At 36.8% G+C, this 21134-nt stretch overlaps 1 pseudogene; it reads right to left on the reverse strand.

Moving 5' to 3' along the window:
- Positions 1–12465: 12465 nt before the first annotated feature.
- LOC129402878 (U6 spliceosomal RNA) lies at positions 12466–12592 on the reverse strand (annotated as a pseudogene).
- Between the last annotated feature and the right edge of the window lie 8542 nt (positions 12593–21134).

The following is a 21134-nucleotide window of genomic DNA, read 5'->3' on the forward strand; positions in this document are numbered from 1 at the left end:
GGGTTTTTTTTTATGAATACATCAGCATATTAGAACCTGTAGTCTGAGAACCATCCAAGACTACATAGAAGTTGGAAGAAGTTTTAATTCCTGGTTACTCAAAGAATGATATTGTTTTCAATCATAGGAAGAGAGGCGTGGTATACAGTAGTAAAGAGTACTTGGCTAGGAACTGGAAAATCTGCGTGAGGTCTATACTTCATTGTCCCTAATTTCTGGATAAAATAGTTTAACTTATTCGCACATTATTCATGTCATAAATAATCACTGAATACTTCCATGGCCACATCCTGGGCAGGGTAGAGTGGATGCTAAAATCTATGAGATTTGTTGCAGGCAGATAGCATGGGAAGTCCCAGTCATATACTTTTGTGAAATAATAAAACTTAAGAAAAAATCATCAGACCCTGAAATAGCATGCTTGAAGGATGGAGATCATATCCCTAGAAACACATATCCTGAACTCTTTGGAGATGGAGGAACTGAGGCACTACCCAGATGCAGAAATGTAGTGGTCCCGTCCTGTCCAGCAGGGAGGACCCCTCGTGGGACTGAGAAAGGGACGCAGCCAAATGAACAGATGGAGGAGGAGAGAGAAAGAGCGTTTATTCTATGGCAGTTACAGTATTTATACCTCTCTGCTGGGAGGAGGTGGTATGGTATGCATGCCGGGACCCCCAATAGAAATGCAGGGTGTGGCATGGGCCTTAGCTAGTGATAAACAAATGATGATAGGATAAGATCAGTAAGATCAGGAGTGGCAACCTTGCTACAAGAATTTAAGTAAGTTTAATCAGAAGATAAGAGCCAAGCTTCGTAAAATGGCTCCTTACACAGAAATCCAAGGCTTCACCCAGAGAAGACAAGGTCAAATTGCAGATGAATCCAAAGGTCCTGATGAGGTTGTGAAGGGTTCATCAACAGTGGAAGCGATGAGACTGTGAAAACAGTGCAAGATTCTCCCCAGTTTAATTTCTATATAGGTAGATAACTCTGAGTATGTGTCTGGGTGTGTTTATCGGGCCAGGGTGGAGGGGAAGTGGGAACCATTTGGAGAAATTGTATATAATCCTGTAAACTATGCAGGACTTGCTGTTTCAAGCCAATATTGTCCCTGGAATCTGTATCTCTTTGTGTCTCTTTGCATGTTAGCAAATACTTGTTTTGCTTTGAACATGTATCTTTCTTTGTATTTTTGCTTGTTTGCTGTTTTAAGCCTTGTTCTCCCTTGAACATGTTTCTTTGCTTTTCCACTCTGGAGAAACCCATGTTCTATGTTCTCTCTCTCTCTCTCTCTCTCTCTCTCTCTCTCTCTCTCTCTCTCTCTCTCTCTCTCTCTCTCTCTGGCGAGGGGGTTGTCATACCTGGCTATGCTCATAGGTTACTTCTGACTCTGCATTCAGGAATTAGTTTTGTCAGTGCCCAGGGAACATATAGGTTTCTGGGAACCAACCCGGTCAGTCACGTACAAGGCAAAAGTTGTCCTGGCTGTACTATTACTCCTGTCCAGCCCATGTTCTCCCTTGAACACATATGACTGTCTCTCACCTCATGTCCTTCTAAGTAAATTTTGTTCAATAAAAACTATCTTGTATCTTGTTCACTATTTCCTCCTGAAATTCTTTTCTGTAAGGGAAGGCAAGGGACCCTGAAAACCTGTGCCAGTTTAGGACTGATTAATGTACCCCTGAGAACAATTCCAGTCTTTGTCCACAGCTCCCTGAGTAATTCAGTGGCAGGAATCATCTGCCACATATTATAGAGTAAGCGGACTTCAATTGTAGCTTGACAGCTGCCTCAGAGGCTGGCAAGATGTGAACATCCATGTCACATAGGTACTCCCAGAAGAATTTTCCAGTTGACTCACATCAGACATTTCTCCAGGTGGCTAAGGTAGGTCTTGGAGACAGGTGAAAGCACTCTTTTCTGAAGCTTACTCTACCTGATCCTCACCTTATTGAGTTCATTATCATATCTAATATACCTTCTTGGGTATGATTCAATATGTAAACAAATATAACTGCCAATAAAACTGTATCTAAGCACAATGAAATTTAATTTCTTCTTCTTCTTCTTCTTCTTCTTCTTCTTCTTCTTCTTCTTCTTCTTCTTCTTCTTCTTCTTCTTCTTCTTTTCCTTCTTCTACCTCTTTTTCTTTATCCTCTTCCTCCTCCTCCTCCTCCTTTTCCTGCTCTCCCTCCCCCTCCTCCTGCTCCTTCTCCTCTTCCTTCTTTTTTCTTTTAGTGGTGACACACCCGCAGTGCCCATGGCTTGCTCCTGGCATACTTGGGTGACAATATGGGTACCAGGGATCAAACTTAGGTTGGCTGTATGCAAGACAAATCCCACTGTACTATTTCTCTGGTCCCTCCAAGTCTGTCAATTTTTTTGCATCATGTAAAACTCCACTTCTTATTGGAGTTTTAAGAACTGTCTACAAATGTTAGGACCATTCTTAGCTTGGGGATGTGCAAATAGACAGCAGTCCAGATTTGGTCAATGTGTTCTAATTTACCATCCTCTGCCGTAAACCACAAATAATAGAATGATCACTGTTAAAGCTGTTTTTCTGGGTTCTATGGGAGCACATGGAACTCCAAGATATCTGGTGTTTTGTAAGGAAATGATAAAGATGAGTCAGTCGAGACCAAGGAGAAGAGCATATGCCGAGGTCCAGAGCCAAGAGAAATGGCAGGACTGAGTACGAGATCCCACAGGAAGCAGTGGGAAACGTGATGTCTATAGAGGTAAGCAGGTCATAGAGTGCATAGCCTTGTATCTCACACAACAACATTTGCAAGAGTTGGAAAATGTTTAGTAAAGCAGCAAGTTTAAAGTTTCCATTTAAAATATTTGTAAGGATGTGTGTGGAGGATGGAACAAACCTGGGTAGATTCCAATTTGATTTTATTAACAAAAACAATGGTCAAAACAGATTTAGTCTGAGCCATACTTTGCTAACCATGACTCTAGAATCAGAGAATTTAAGTGAGATTTCGTTGTATATCTGCTGCTTTTTCCTTTCCGAGAAATGGAGATTTCTTAAAGTATTTACTGCCCTGTTCCTATAAACTATTTTTTTTCCTAGGTGAAGTCCATTAGAAGCAGATAAATATAAATGAAGAGTGAAAAACTTCCATTTACTAGATGAATGTAAACAGCAACTCTAGGAAGGTGTTCAGACAATAGCTTTTTTATTGAGGTGCTTTGAATTCAATTACTACCTTCCCCTCAGGGATCAGTATCTCTGTAGGTAATTTGACCTTCAACTTTGCTGCATTCCATCACATCTGAATCCTGATTTCCTACTCACACTATAGGGTTGCTTTTATGAAACTGGCCACATTTACTCTATCTGTAAAATGACTAGCTAAATACAAATCTACTTAGTCTTCTTATTTCTAGTGCCTTCAAATTCCAGTAAAGGACGGCAGGGTCTATCTGCCAGATTATATTATTTTTAAGGTGTGATGTGTGCTTGTGCTCTGTGTGTGTGTGTGGGGGGGGGGTGCACACACGTGCACATGTGTGTATGTATACTTTCTTGTCTGTACTCATGTTATTTTAATATAAAAGCAATTTTGTTGGAGGTAACATCCACAAAACTACCTAGAGTGCAAGTGTACATGAGAAGCAAAGCAATCAATAAATGACAGGCTCGGGTGCCGTTGCTAACATAGATGAATCTTGAATAAACTTTCCTTTCCCCTCAGAATTCAGCACAAATATCCAAGATGAAAAGTTTTGTTTGTAAGACAGATTTTTGAAGCTGAAAAATCAGGGACTCATTGACTATTTGCTACTCTGAGAATTTCTGTGTGACTGTCACAGCAGGAACTGAGGTGTAGAGCGCCAGGTCACTTTAAACCTCTGCCCCTGGAACAGGTAGCCAATCAGAATGTAGAATGGGATAGCTGTGGGAGGGATTTGGCAGCAGATAAAGGCCCCAGTCCCATCTCACTCTCTGAGCTCCTGCAATCTGTATTCTCTTCTCTCCCCAGATCAGGTAGGGTGGCGCACCCGGACCGAGACACAGGGCCCAGTACAGGTGGGCCGGACAGGGGCAGGTGCAGGCAGGACTTGGACACCCTGATAGTGACAAAGTACTGAGCACAGGACTCTTACCCAAGCACATGTGGCAATGGCTGGAGAGTCGGAAAATCAGGACGAGACGACAGTAACTGTTGGGGTACAGCTGAAAAACCCAAGGAGGTGCGGAGCAAAGGGCTCTGGGCGCCTGGGCAGCCGTGGCCAGAAACAGAGAAAAGTGTACACCTGGTAGAGAGCAGCTCAGGGACAGGACCAGGCCATAGTCCACGGGAGATGAGTAGACAGAGTGGGACAGGGCGGGGAAATCGCTCATGGAACCAGGCAGCGTCAGTGGCAGGACCTGGTCATTGTTCACGGGAAAAGGAGAGGTTTTGGATGTCTGGGGAGCGACCTGGAACCAGCTACCTTTTCTGTACCATAAACTAACTGGCAGTCTTCTGAGTTTTGAATGCAAACCGTTCACACAATTCTCAAGAGTCCACCACACAGGAAAATACGTTTTTGCGCTGAAAATTGCATTTCTTTTATAAAACTTCAAGAGAACTTGTTAAAGCACATTAACAAATGTAATGTGCAAAGGAAAGTGTCCTGAACAGGGATTATTGGATATTTATAGTTGTATTCACAATTAACAGGTAGCTGTCTGCTTTGAGCAGCTGTTACAATGCCCATTAAAATGAGAATAAGAGAGAGTATTGCTACCTTCCCTCCACAAGTGAATCAACATAGAAAGCATCATGCTAAGTGAAATGAGTCAGAAAGAGAGAGACAGACATAGAACGATTGCACTCATCTGTGGAATATAAAATAATGGAGTAGAAGACTAACACCCAAGAATGGTAGAAATAAGTACCGGGAGGTTGGCTCCATGGCTTGGAAGTTTCTCTTGTGTTCTTAACCACCAAAGAGGAAATATAGATAATTTTTAGTTAAGGGTAATTTTCCCCAAGATAAGTCAGCATGCATAACTATAATATTGTATCAGAGCAAATTGATGAACAATGGGACGATAGTGCTACAGTGCTAATAATTGTAAATAGGTATTATTCCTAAGTCAACCACTAAAGATTTTTATGTTATATACATGAGCATGCTTAGAGTTGATCTATAGATTTGAATCACAATCAAAATACTAGCAGGAAAGTTCTGTTTTAATTAGTATGCCAAAGGTGCAAAAGAGTGAAATTCTCATCATAATGACAATGAAAATCTATAAGGTTACAACTTATTTCAAGTGCCATTGAGGTCCCAAAACAGCCAAGAAAATTTAATTCTTAAAAGTGAAAAACCACAAATATTGAAAAAAATATTGTAAAGAGATGACAATGGTAGAGTGAGTGAATGCTATAGTTTAGGAAAACTAAGAAGCCCAGATGTAAGGACAGTTTTTCCCCTCTCACAAAGTCTTCTCCCTGGATCTCCACTGAGTACTCACAGAAATAGTGTGTAGGGCAAGATACTGGAAGGCCTTTACCTCCTGATTAAGACTTGCTGGAGTAGAGTATGACGTGGTGACATCAAGAAATACTACTCACTTACCAGATTCTTCTCATAACAAACAAAAAGCTTTGGGGCCGTAGTGATAGTCCAGTGGGTAGAGTAATTGCATGTAACCTTGCATGACTCTAATCTGGGTTTGGTCCCTGTCAGTCTAGATTGTCCCCCCAAGCCCACCAGAAGTGATTCCCTGTGCACAGTAGCCAAACGGTCCAGCTAAACTTTTTTTGAATATGTAGTTCAAACAATGAAATAGAAGCCTCCCCAAGCCATTATAAATTTAGCACTAAATAATAAGCAGAAACAGTCCAGAGAGCAAGTGAGTAGAAAGAGCCACTCTATTGCTCAGATATGAATTGCTAACAAAGCAACCAGCAGTACTAGCCTTCTTCTGGTTGCAGTTCTAGAAGTCCTGGTGCTACACTATGAACGTAATGATAATCCAAAACTGAAGACAGTGAATAATGACAGAACTCCACTATTCAAAACAACTCAATTAATAAGTTAAATCAAGCCTTCCTTCTACTCATAACCCAAGAAAAGCCATGTCTGTACCTAGGACTACATTATTTGTTTTCAAATAAAGTGAATAAAGCTCCTTATGATTGTAAAGTGCTTAAATTATGCCTTTAGGATTGGGAAGATCATTCAAAGAGCTTGAGGGCATGCTTTAATATAAGAAAACCCAGGTTTAATCACTAACTGTACATAGATACCCAAGTACTACCGAAAATGTTCCCCAAACAAATAAAATTGATATTGTTTGCTCCAGGGTTCTTTGATATGCAAAAAGTAACACCCAATTAGAACTGTATAAAGCACAATAAGGAAAAAATAACCATAAGTATAATCATTAAAAGACAAACTATAGACCAGGCACAGAGTGGAGGATGTAGATGCTAAAACAGGAATATAAGATTACTGTGCTAATAATTACTATGCTAGAGAATCAAATGAATAAAATAGGGAACATGTTTGAAGTGATCATATGGAAATCCTATAAGACAAAATATTTTAAGAGACACATGAAATGTTTTAAATTGAAAACAGTGAGCTAGGAAATAAAAGTTTTTAAGGAACTTAATTCAGCAAACTGGTTGGTTACAGCTGAATAAGGCAGGTGGAAATAAAAGAAGGCTCTGTACTAAGGAATTATGCCTGGCAGTTCTTGGGTCAATATACCAAGAGAACTTCTCCAAAATGAAATACTAGTTAAAAAGAGGAGCTAAGAAATACTAACACAGTATCCAAAAGCTGTTGGTGAGGCCAGAGAGATTTACAGGGATTAACAAGAATGCCTTGCACATACATGGCTGTATTTTGTTTAATCTCTGGTTCTTCTTATGATCACTGAACCAGGAGCAAATCTTGAGCATCTCTGAGTGTGGTCCAAACTCCCCACTTCATATCAAATAACTGTTGGTGAATAAAATATATATATATATATATAATATCATTCAAGTGACAGAAGGAATAAAGAGAAATAGAAATTTTTTTCAGTAGAGAATATTTATTTTTCGCTATCAATCAATAGTAGATTATTGATCGATAAATAGATCTATATATAACAATATGTTGTATACATAAGACATACGCATATTTAAATATATAAGAAGGAAATTGTTGAAAACCAGATCTGAAGTGAGGATCTTAAAGATCAATCACAGAGAAAAGTGAAGTAATATAGAGGAGCAAAGGTTAGAATCGTAGCTGGCTTCTCATCAGAAACTATTTAACTAAAAATAACCGAGAGGTATATTTCTAGTGGTAAAACTAAAAGTCTAGGGGCCCAGAGAGATAGTGCAGTGGGTAGCACACTTGTTTTGCACACGGCAGATCTGAGTTTGATCCCTGGCATCCCATCCATATGATCCCTGAAGCCTGTCCGTGGTAATCCTTGAGCACAGAGTCAGGAGAAATTCCTGCGCACAGCCAGAAATGCCCCTAAATAAAAACCAAACAAAACCAAACTAAACAAAAATGAAAGTCTTGTTAGAGTCCTCCTGGAACTTACAGTTTAGTAAGAAAACATATAAATATAATATAAGACTTTATGAAGGTAACATGAGAGGCAAAGTAGGTTGTCATAAATTTGAAAGTATTCTGTATAATACTATAATGGCAAATACTAGTCATTTTCATGGGTATGTATGCAAAATATATACACTGATGAAAACAATGACTGTGAATGATATGTGTCAATACAGGTCCAGAAGTTGTCACAGATATACACTCTGGTGATTTTTTTTTTTTGGCTTTTTTGGGTCACAACTGGCGATGCTCAGGCACTGCACTGAGGAATTGTGCCTGGCAATGCTTGGAAGGCCATATGGGATGAAAGTGATCAAACCCACGTTAGTTGTGTGAAATGCAAATGCTCTATCCACTGTACTGTTCTATCACTTCAGGCCTCTCACTCTGGTGAAGACTGTTGAAATGGGAAAAGAAAGACTATGCAAATGTAGGAACTAGAGGTGGTGGCTAATATCCTTAGCTTTCTCTGAATTCTCTGTGAACCGAATGCTTTCAAAATGAGAACGGTAAACAAAAATTTAAAATCTGTCAAGTGAGAATAAATTTTGAAACAGCAAAATATTTTTCCACAAAAAACAATAAAGAGAGTATTTATTGCCAGTAGAGCAACACTACAATAAATATTAAAGCAAGTTATTAAAAACAAGGAAAATATTATTGAACAGAAATTGAAGTGCAGCAAAAGCAGAAAAGGAAATGTAAGAATTAGGAAGATATTAAACTCTTTCATCATGTTAAAAGACAATTGTTAGTGTAAAGCGAGAAATCTTTGTGTAAAGTACATGTAAAAGTGAAATCTATGACACAAAAAACAAAAATTGGGAGGGAGGAAAATTGCAATGAACCATTGCAAACTTTTTACACTGTATATGAAATGGTATAATACCTTTTGAAAGCAGATTACAAATTCAAAGATGCATTGTGTAAACACTAAAGCAGTCTCTTAAAATAGAGTTATAACTAATAAACCAAACACGTAGATAAAAATGTAATAATAAAGTCTACTCATTTTAAAACTGGCCAGAAAAGTAAAAAGCCAAATAATATATGGGATCACCTAAAAAAAATTAGTAAATTAAAAGATTTAAGTCAAATCACAATAATTTAAATATAAATAAACTGAATAAAACAAAGCAAAACTGTCATGTTAGTTAAAAAATATAATCTAGACATCCTGTCAATAAGAAGTCTCGTTTATTTAAAAAAACATATGTGTTAGAGGCAAAATGAAGAATCATAGACCTTGACATAATGATTACTAAAAGATTGAAAGTCTATTATATGACATAGTAATCTGCAAATGTAGGAATATTACAAGGACTTAGAGTAGACTTTGTACAATGATAAAGGGGTGAATTTTTCAAAAGGAAATATTTAACAATCTTAAATATTTATATAACCAATTACAGTTTCAAATTATATTTTAAAAATTTGATAGAACTCTCAACAGAAATAGACAAATTTGAAGATGGTTAAAGATATCAACTTTCTTCTGTTGTTCGTTAATAGAAAAATAGAAAATTAAAAGACTATAGAAGATATAAAAAAATCACCATTAACCATTTTATTTGATTGATTAAGTGAAATACAAAATCTTTATATAGTTATATTATGTTAGAAATAAATAGCACAAAACGTATAGAAATACTCATATATTGAGATGTTAAACCACATATATCTAGGAAGGGCTGGAATGATAATACAGTGAGTGGAGTGCTTGCCTTGTGTAGAGCCAGGAATAAAACCCTAATCACTGGGTATGGCCCCCAAACCAAACAAAAACAAATCAAAAAACAAAATAAACCATGTACTTCTAAATTATCAATGTATCATAGAAGAAATCATAAGGAATGTTGGAAGATATACTTACTATAATGAAAATCAAAGCATAACATATTAAACATTATCATTTATAACTACAACTGCATATGGAAAAATTTATGCTTACACTAAAATAGAAGAAATATTTTAAGTAAAATATCCAAAGTTGTACCTTAAGATAATAGCAAAACAAACGCAATATAATGGGTAGTTTGGTGGTGACAAAAGTGCAGTCAATAGGTATATCAAAAGCATTCAACATTAACATTATTGGAAGTATGTTACATCAACACTGATTAAAATTATTTTAAGAATTCATTTTATGATGGAGTTGTAGATTTTTCATATCTGAGAATAGGATTTTAAAATAAGTAAATTAATGGAGAGATGAAATATATCATTTTCATAACTTTGTAGACTACCTATTGTTAAGAAAATTTACCATATATGTCATAACTTCAATATTATGTAACTAAGCACACACTTTTAAACAATTACTGCATTAATTTTAAAATTGAAAATACAAAATAGCCAAAACAGCTATAAAGCAGAGAGGTCAAAGGGCCAGGGCAATAGTATAATGAACAGGGCCCTTGCATCTTAAGCCATCCCAGCTTTGATCCCTGACATACCATATGGTCTCATGAGCCCTGCTGTCTGTGATCCTTAAGCACAGAGCCAGGAGTAAGCCCTGGGCATTGATAGGAGTAGGTAAAACAAAACAAAACAGAACACAACCCTTCCCCGCATAGAGTGAAAGAAAATATACTACCTGATTTGTAGATAGCATAAAGCTATAAAGATCAAGACAGTTGTTCACCATTATAAATATTAAGCCATGAATCAGAAGATCAAATAGGGTACTGAGCAGGAAAAGATAATAAAGTGAACAAAAGCAAATCTATAATAATATGGAGATTAAAGACCCGGGTTCGATTCCTCTGTCCCTCTTGGAGAACCCGGCAAACTACCCAGAATATCCTGCCAGCACAGCAGAGCCTGGCAAGCTCCCCGTGGTGTATTCGATATGCCAAAAACAGTAACAAGGCTCACAATGGAGACGTTATTGGTGCCCACTCGAGCAAATTGATGAGCAACAGGGTGACAGTGAAGTTAAAGTAACTCTGTATCACTGTCACTGGTGTCATCCCATTGTTCATCGATTTGCTCGAGTGGGCACCAGTAATGTCTCCATTGTGAGCCTTGTTTTTATTGTTTTTTGGCATATCGAATACACCACGGGTAGCTTGCCAGGCTTTTCCATGTGGGTGGGATACTCTCAGTAGCTTGCCTGGCTCTCCGAGAGGGGCAGAGGAATCGAACCCGGGTCAGCTGCATGCAAGGTGAACACCCTACCGGCTGTGCTATTGCTCCAACCAAAAGTTACTCAAGTGCAGTATTGAGTTAGGTAAATCCAAGTACATCCAGGATTTTTAGTTTATAGTTTGCTACAGGTTGACTTTAGGTTGACCTTTGCAACCACTTGCTACTTTCGGACTAGCCAATTAACAAAAGAAACAGTGAAAATTAATAATCCTAAATGTCAATCCTTTGAGAAGATAAAATTGAAAAATTTTTAGATATAAATGATAAGTGTTGGGAAAGGACATTATTATTGCTCATACAGACTTTAAATAAATTAGTAAGAAAATACTATGGACATATTTATTTCAGTAAATTCAATGACATGGATGGCAATGTTAGAGAAAGTAGTAACATATACCTAATTCAAAAATTAGATTACTTAGGTTAAGGAAATAGTTCAGAGGAGTGGAGTACATGCTTGCATGAATAAGATCCCAAGCTTGGTCCCTAACGGCAAATGGACCCCTAAGCACCCACAAGGATAACCTTGATAGCTTGAAGCACTGCTGGGTGTTAGCATCACTGTGTCACTGGGTTTTTTGAGCATCATCAATGCATTAGGAGTAGCCTGTGCACCCTAGAGCATCACTGGGGAGGCTCCCTCCTCCCGGACAAAATAATTAGATAAATGGCCTTCTATGTAGTAAAGATAATCTATGAATAAAGAACATTTCAAATGAGATGGTGATATTGAGTAATTCTACCAAATCCTTATATGCTACAAAAAGTCCTCCGGATAATTGAGAAGGGATATTTTCAACTTTATGAATTCAATATTTCTCAAAGACATCCAAAGAAAAGAAAATTAGAAGTTAATATTTCAATAATAAATTTTTGTGTTTTTTGGGGGGGCCACACCTGGCATGTTCAGAGGTTACTCTGCACTCAGGACTCTTCTGGTACACTCAGAGAACCATATGGGATGCTGGGGAGTGAACCTCGTTTGGCCACATGTAAGGCAGGCTCCCTACCTGCTGTACTATTTCTCCAGCCCACAATAAAATATCTTTTTAAGAACCTTTAAAAATAACTGTGTTTGGGATGGAGCTATAGCTTAATAGGCTGGAGCATATGCTTTGCTTGCAGGAGGTCTGGGTTTGGTGTTGGGGACCACGTGGACTCCTGAGCACCATGAGGAACAACTTCTCAGCATCAGGCATTTGTTAATGGAATATTTATGAGAACAACAATTCTGGCATTTTTTTATTTTTGCTTTTGTTGGTCACACCTGGCCATGCACAGGGGTTACTCCTGGCTTGGCACTCAGGAATTACTCCTGGCAGTGTTCAGGGGACCACATGGGATGCTGGGAATCGAACCCCGGTTTGCCACATGTAAGGCAAATGTCCTACCCGCTGTGCTATTGCTCCAGCCTGAGAACCACAATTCTGAACCTGTGCTATATGTTAGCAATTATATGTTGTTATTAAAAGATAGAATCCAGATAGATTGACAAAAGATTGATTTATGGGTTAAAATAGTAGTTATGTGAATTTATGTGAAAAAAAACTGGAAAATATATTAATGTGTAGGATGGTTAAAGATTTTTAAAGACACAAAATCTATTAATAATAAAGAAAAAATTAAACCACTCATTCAAATTCTTATTTATGAAAATATTATATTAAAGAATGAAAATGTAAGTCTCACATGGGATGAATATTTTGATACATATATCTGACAAATGATTTTTGTCAAACATACATTGAGAACTTCACGAATTTGTATGTCATCCTTGCGCAGGGGGATTAAGATACTAATATTAGAAGATACTAATCTTCTTTGTATCGTTCCAATTTTAGTATATGTGCTCTGAAGTGAGGGCTGGAGCGATAGCATAGCGGGTAAGGTGTTTGCCTTGCACGTAGTCGACCCGGGTTCGATTCCTCTGCCCCTCTCAGAGAGCCTGGCAAGCTACCGAGAGTATCCCACCCACATGGAAAAGCCTGGCAAGCTACCCGTGGTGTATTCGATATGCCAAAAAACAGTAACAACAAGGCTCACAATGGAGACGTTACTGGTGCCCACTCGAGCAAATTGATGAGCAACGGGATGACAGTGATATAGTGATCTAATTTTATGTTTATAAAGTAGTTCATGATATTTGATTACGTTTAATATTTTAACACCAATCCCACCATCATTACACCTTCCCACTACCATATTTTGTATGTTTCCATCCTGAACGAGTAAAGAGAGACTGCTAACATCTCAGGGCTAGGACAAATGGAGACATTACTGGCGCCCGCTCCAGCAAATCGATGATCAATGGGATGACAGTCATACAGTGACAATGAAACATATTAATATTAATTTTTATATGTAATTATATTTTTTATTTTGTTTAGAGTCACGTCTGTTGGTGCTCAGGGATTATTCCTAGTTATCTGCTCAGTGAGCATAACTCCTGGTTATGCTCATGGTACTATTTGCAATGCCAGGGCTTGAACTGGGGATGGCTGCATGCAAGGAAGATGCCTTTCTTAACCTTATACTACCTCTCTGGTATTGTAACTAGATTTTTATTTTTGATACCTTCCAATTCAAAGATTTCATGAGCAGTACCATCTTGTACTTTTGGTGAAACAAATGAATAGATTTCTATAGAGTTTCTACCTGAGTGGCATCAATGATCAAAGATAAGCATATGCTAAACATCAGTAAATACTGCCAAGTATTTTCCTATTAAGTGCTCAAGCAGTAATATAGAAGAGTTGTAGTATATCTCACCAACATTAGCATTGTTATTATTTTTATTATAGTTTTCTAGTATTAATTAGTCAGTTATTTAAATGCTGATTTTCCTAATGATCAATGAGCTGAACAACTTTCCTTATGATCATTGGACAAATAGGCATGTTCTTTCACGAATTTCTTTTTATATCGTTTGCCTTTTTGTTTTGAATTGTACCATGTATTGAAACTGTTGATTTGCATCAGTTCTTTCTATTTTTTTGGAAATTGTCACACATGTTTGCAATCTCTTTCTAGAGTGCTTATTCAATGGTATTTTATAATGATACTACTTAGGCTTTATTAAAACTCTTAGATTCCTTATTAAGTTTTATTTTTATGTATGCTAATTCAGAAATTGGAGGAAAACTGGCAATATTCTTGAGACTCCTCATATCTATGTCAAAAGCTGATTATATCTCTTCCTCTAGCATCCCTTTTTGCATACAAAACCCAGATTCTCATCTTGTGTCATTCAGAGAACTGGCAAATGTCTCTCATATGGAAGTGAGTGCAGAGATTTGTTTACTTCTGCAACGCCATTCATTTCCTAGAGTTGGGCCCTTTCCATTCTCTTTGTCATTGCTGCTGTCTGCTGACTTCAAAAGATTAACATGTTTTATTTAGCTTTGATTCTTATTCTTAGTGGCAACACTGATCTGCCCAAATGCACTTCTTTGGCCATTATTATGCAAAAATACACCATAGTATAATTTTGATTCCTAGGTAGTGATATCAGGTATCAATCAACCAAGTAATTCCAATGTAGAAATGTCTTGCATAAAGTAGACTTTGTTACTATTACTTTCCTTAGTGTATTTTGGGGTCACAAGGCAATAGCAGATTTCAATAGAAGGATCTCTTGATAATTAGAGTACGGGTCACTTTAATTTGCCTTTGGAAAATGAACCCTGGTTAGCAATACTTGAAAACTAAAGAGAAGTGAAATAGAGATTTAAGGATATGTAGGCATATGACTAATGATTTTCTTGTCTGTGGCTGGCTTTGTTGCCAATTCAAGTGATGTAACTAAGTTATGGGTTTGGATTTTTTTGGAAAATTATTAAAAGAAACTAAAAGTTATTTGGCAAGTCTTTTTCTCTTTCACATGTACGCATGCGCATGCACACACACATCACAGAAATAACTGTGATTTGTTCTGAAATATATTCCTGATATAATCATCTGCTTTATTTCTGTTTTTGTGTCAAGGGTGTAACTTGAACATATGATACCATTGCTTTCATTGGCTAAAAAAAGTGTTAAGTTTGCAAAGCTCATAGCTGACCCATAACTAGCAATATAAACAGTCTTACTTCTTTCATCTACATGTCAGTTTTATTGGTGTTTTAACTTCTTAATTAGACTCCAGGACTGCTTGTGTACACAACTGCTTTTTAATTTAAACAACTGCCTCAACAGAAAGCAGAAGCATTAATATTTTAATACTATTTGGCCCCTGCCAGGGATTGCCTTTGGACCTTAATTTTAAAGCTGAGAAATTTCCTGATGATCTGAAATGTTTGTATATATGTTTCTAAAAGAAAATTTGTATCTAAGCAACACATAGTTATGTCTGGCACAAATAATCTAGCACTTGAATAATTTTTGTTAAATGCCTAAGCCAGAGATGTTTTCTCTGATTCTAAAATAACTTTTACTGATTTTCTCTGACTGTAATGTTATTTACCTATAATATCTTTAGAAAAAAATCTTTTTACCATTACTTCCAGGAGAAAACCAACATTAAATGTTTACATAAAACCATATCTTGATATAGAGTATATGTATATATGTATGTTTTAACTGGATTAGTTGTATATATATCATTTTATTAATTTTTATCCAGTTTTAAAATTAATAAAGTGGAAAGCTATGATAAATTGCAATGTTAACGTTCCCATATTTCAGTGTAACAAGCCCTTGTTACAAAATCTTCATCTACTCTCTTTAAAAGACTAGTAGAATTTCCATACACTTATATTACCTATGTAATGTATTAACAGATGAAATTTTAATGAACTTCATACCAGGACACTATTAAAGAGGTACTTCAGTCACATAGGTTAAAATATGGAGGAAAGATTGGTAAATAAAATTATCTTAACCTATAGTAGTCTTTTTCCTTTGTAAGATTTTTTTATTAAATATGCCAATTTCCTCAAATAGAGAATATTATGACACATTGGTTTCAACCTCCACAAATGAAAACTGATGTCAGTTTTTTTCCTAACTAAAGATGATTTCACCAAACCCTTATAGATTACAATATACAAGTATTTTTTCAAATAGATACACACACACACAAAATGGTTAATTTAGGAATGATTTTATTTCAACCACAGAAGAAGTTTCTGTTAAGACCATGAAACTTCTTTAATACTCCAAGAAGACATTTCAGTTCATTTTCAATTTCGCAGTTGTAATTCTTAAAAGTTGATAAAGGAAAAAAAACTGTGTTTTTAAAGTTTCATGAGAAAAATGTAGTAATAATCTTTTCTTCTTTTTCTCTTTTCTTTGTTAGACTATCTAGACTCATGACTTAGTGGCAAGGAAGTAAAATGGGTAGAAGAGGCCAACGACAGCAAAAGATGGGTATCAAAATACGGGCTTAGCTGGATTCTGCCACAATTGTAATACGTGGGTATTTGGAGCTCAAGAGAATGGTCCCAGGTTTCAACTCTGGGCTCATTCTTCATATTCATCAGCTGGAAGAACATAGAAGGAGATTTTCACTAAGACTTGAGTAATGGCTAATGCATGCCTTAGCCAGGGTTAATCAACAGTGGTGTTGGCATAGAGAAAAGGGTACTATGTATTTTAGACCACTTGCATTGGTAAATTCTGAGCACAAAATAACTTCAAGAGGACACTGCAGTGAACTTACACACCAGGTAGACTCCATATTTTTTATAATTTTATCTTTTAATTATCTTGTATATTTAGGAAATTTGTGTATTTAGGAAATATGCATATGCCAAATACAGTAACAATGATGGGTCTCAGTCTCCTGACCCTGAAAGAGCCTCTAATGCGGCACCATTGGGAAGGACAAGTAAAGAGAGGCTGCTAAAAATCTCAGAGCTAGGATGCGAATGGAGACGTTACTGGGCCTGCTCGAGCAAGACGACGATCAACTGGATGATAGTGATAGTGATAGTGATTTAGGAAATTTGTCTTGTAATTATATTTTTCATTATTACATGACTAACCTGGATGCAGGGTGCATACACGCATATGGTAATACACTCTACAGATCTATACATATATATACATGATTGATAGACATAGACGATGAGACATTTCACCATGTCTATGGACATTATTATGTATGTCTTTTGGAATTATCTGATTATTTTTATTGTAATAGCTTAAAATATATAAATACAAGACAAAAATTCATAAATTAAGTTCCTGGGATCATAATATTAAATTATCCTCAGAGTCGGAGTAATAGAACATTTGTTTCATTAAGCATTTGACAATATTGAGAAGTATGCATTTATTTTTTTCAATTTCAAACATTTTAAAAAGGGCATTAAACATATATAAAAATATTTATTGTTTATTTGTATAATTTGGTAAATTGCTAGCCTGTACACTTTGCTTATAGTTGTACTGAGTCATTTTATATTATTAACTATTAGTGAGACGTTCCTTATTGTAAAAGTTGTTAACCAATGGCTGGAGCGATAGTACAGCAGGTAGAGCATTTGCTCGCATGAAGCTAACCTGATTCGATTGCATCCCAGCATCCCATATGGTCCCCCAAGCACCCGAGAAGGACAATGAGTCTCTGGATTGTGGCCATTGATGAGATTATCTGGCCTTTTTTGCTTTTAAAATAAGATAAAATCAATTATACATTATACTTTAGTCACACCCGAAACTTATTAGTTGACCAACTTCAATAAATGGGGACCATTTTTTGGTAGATATACGACAAGGAAATATTTTTGAGGTTTACTTCTTGAATAAAAAATATTAGTTGAATCATCATGAGAGATGATGACAAAGTTGTTCATGGTTAAGTTTTAGTCATACAATGTTTCAACACCCTTTCCCTTCACCAGTGAGCATTTTCCACCTCTGATGTCTCCCTCCCCCAGCCCCCCTCATATCAGGCACTTTTCATTTCCAATTATTCTAGTTATAGTGGTTCCTTCAATTTTCTAACTGCCCTCCCCCCATCTCTAAGCTTCATAGTCTGAGACCTTAGAGGACAGTAGAAATAAGGGTCAGGAGGATTGGTTCGTGGTTGGAAGCTCACTTTTTTGAGTTTTTAAAGTATTTGTTATAATAGCTTATTGATTGAATCATTCATTCACTTGACAAAGTTGTAATAGCTACTGTTACACTGACTGGGGATAAAGTGTTGAATAATCAAAAATCTGTTCCTTCTTTCATGCAGTAGATATTTTTCTCTGGGGAATGAAGTAAATGAAATAAAAATAAAGTAATGTGCACTAGACTACTTAGCAAGTAAAACCTGATATGAATAATACTGTTTATTATAAATACATATTTATAATAATATTTTAATGAGTTTAGCTAATATCTAAGCAAAGTTACTTTTGAGTTTTAAAGATGTGTATTATATTTTATATAGAACCCACTGATATGGAACCAGATGGAAACAGATCTCAGTGTTTTGACCAGAGTTAAACATTATATTGATCTTTAACAAAGACATGTTGAAATTGATATTTTTCCTATTTGTGTCCTTTGTGTTTTAAGCTGTGTCTGATTCTTATTGTCATGAAGGTTATAGTTCTGTACAATAAATTATTACTTACAAAGTATTAAGTTAAAGAAGTCCTTTGATGCAGTTTTATATAAATACATCAAAAACAGATCAGTGTAACTAAGTTCTGTATTGTGAGGGGTAAAATAAAGATACCTTTTCTGTTTTGTTGTTGTTTGTTTTGGGGTCATGCCCAGAGGTGCTAAGGGTTTACTCCTGGCTTTTGCATGAACATGTCTCTTTGGGCGGGGCACGAGAGACATATGGAATTCCTGGGATTGAGCCCAGGTTGGCCAAATACAAGGCAAGCACCCTACCCACTGTACTGTTGCTCCAGCACCCAAAACAGGCCTATTCCTAATGAGGTTGAATTGCTTCTACAGTTAAAAAAATTCCAGTTTGGGGGCTGGAGCAATAGCACAGCGGATAGGACATTTGCCCTGCACGTAGCCAACCCGGGTTTGATTCCTAGCATCCCATATGGTCCCCTGAGCACCACCAGGGGTAATTCTTGAGTGCAGAGCAAGGAGTAACCCCTGTGTATTGCCAGATGTGACCCAAAAAGCAAACAAAATAAAAATTCTAGTTTTATGGGCTTAAGAAAAGTGCCTTTGAAAAAAAGAAATTAAATGAATTTTATCTGATTTTTATACATTTATCATTTATTGAGCAAGTCTTTCAAATTGTTCAGAAAGAACAAGGAAAGGGTGATGATGAAGATGAAAAATCAGCGTAAAGATGAAGTTTGCGCTGATTTTTCAAAAGCTTTTTAATTAGATTCCTCAAGGGTTTGTGAAAAAGAAAAAGATAATCCAATGGTAAAGCATAGCACTCTGCTAGTGAATATTACCAATTTTTGAAAACAATACTTTGAATTCACTGGATTCTCTTCTCAAATGAGAGAAGGATATGTTCAAAGATAGAACAGAGAAGGGTAAAATTCAAATACTTCAAGTGCACTTACAATAACCGTGATGATAATAGAATGTCATAATGATGTTTGGGAAATTCAGGGTATCAGACCACAAACCAAAATAACATCCTTTTTCTTTTTAGCAATGAGAGTTTGGACCTTCATTTCCATTGAAGATACTCTGACATATGGCATTCCCCATTGCTCAGCAGGCATTTTCTTAATTGGAAAACAAGTGCGCATTTCTTTTATATTCATCAGGATACTCTGGAGAAAACATTTTACCATCCATGGACGTTCACGTCTGTTCCTCTTTAACTGCCTCAGAAGTCTTGTGTTAACAAATCCAATTGCATTCCTGTGACAACAATCTCTATTTGTAGCTGGGCTATGTGATTAGACCAAGGGTTGGGAAAGGAAAGCTCCAGAGAACAGAAGTGAGTGCTTTGAAAGTTTCCACGCTATCCAGCTGAAAGGAGTGAAGCATAACAAGGTCAAGAACTACAATACTTACATAGGAAGGATGTGTTAAAAAGAAACAGATCTTTTAAAACATATCCCATTGACTCCTGTACCATTTAGAAACAGATTCCAGAGGACATTGTACTTTTATAGCTAAGTGTTTCATTGTACTTTCATAGGATTGTCACATTGCCCCACCCCAAAATGTGCAGACAAGATTTTTCTAAGATGTACATTTTTCTAAGATGTTCAGAGCTAGTTTTATAAATACATGTCACCTTGGTATACAGAACTAAGGTCAATTCAGTTCTTGTGGAAAACTAGGGCTGTACCATAAAGTGTGCCTGCCATCAGATTGAGAATGTAGATTATCGCTTAGAAACCAGCTTTTAATCAGATAATTAAAAAAAATTATTAGTGAATCACCATGAAGTACAGTTACAGACTTACAAACTTTCATGCTTGCATTTCAGTCATACAATGATCACGTACCCAACCCTCCACCAGTGCCCATTCTCTACCACCAATGGTCCCAGCATCCCTCCAACCACCCCCACCCTGTACCCTCCACCCCGCCCCTCTGTGGCAGGGCATTCCCTTTTGCTCTCTCTCTCTCCTTTTAGGTGTTGTGGTTTGCAGTAGAGGTATTAAGTGGCCATCATGTTTGGTCTATAGTCTATTTTCAGCCCATATCTCCCATCCCAAGCGGACCTTCCTAACACCCTTTACTTGGTGGTACCTTCTCTATCTGAGCTGTCTTTTCCCCCAGCATGTGAGGCTGAATTCTCTACTCTTCTTGGATGTCAGTCTCCCATTCTGTTACTTTATAGTCTACAAATGAGTGCAATCTTTAAGCAGATCGTTTTTATCCTAAGGAAAAGTCAAACAGCTCAAGGCAAGGTCCTGCCATTTAACTTCATCTGCTTGTCCTGTGTCACCCTGTTCTCTTCAGTTCTTGGACCCTATTCCATTCCTTAGCACAGGCTATCAATCCTTGTGTTTATGTTGAATTTACAGCCCTGGAAATTCTTCATGTGCATGGTATTATATCTGGCATTTCCCCCTACTAATTTGATGTAAATTTGTTTGCTCATTGAGCCTGAAAAGAGCCAGAGGGATGGAGAAATGTCTCTCTGTATTGCAATAGTGTTTGGGAGTTTGGAGGAAAAAAATTCTCTCTAAGAAAAGTTATAGCAGGACCACAGCTTCTGTTTCTCCTTGGTTAGTAACTTCTGGGCTCAGGTACAGATCATATGGTTCAATGCTGAAACATGAGTTATTTTGAAGGACGATACCCACCCTTAGGTGAATCCTGATTTCTACCTTCACGCCATTTCCCTCCAGGATAATTGCATACTAGGTAGAACATTATCATCTTCTATCTTACTGTGAACACAGAGAAGTTAACTCAGTTTAACCTTTATCAAGAACAAGATTTGAATCCAAAACTTTAAATGTCCTACAGAACAAATCGGTCACATCGCTCTTTCCCCAAACTGACATTATTTTCCTAAC

The sequence above is a fragment of the Sorex araneus genome, chromosome 2 (assembly GCF_027595985.1).
Source record: "Sorex araneus isolate mSorAra2 chromosome 2, mSorAra2.pri, whole genome shotgun sequence".
In the NCBI taxonomy this organism is placed as follows: Eukaryota; Metazoa; Chordata; class Mammalia; order Eulipotyphla; family Soricidae; genus Sorex; species Sorex araneus.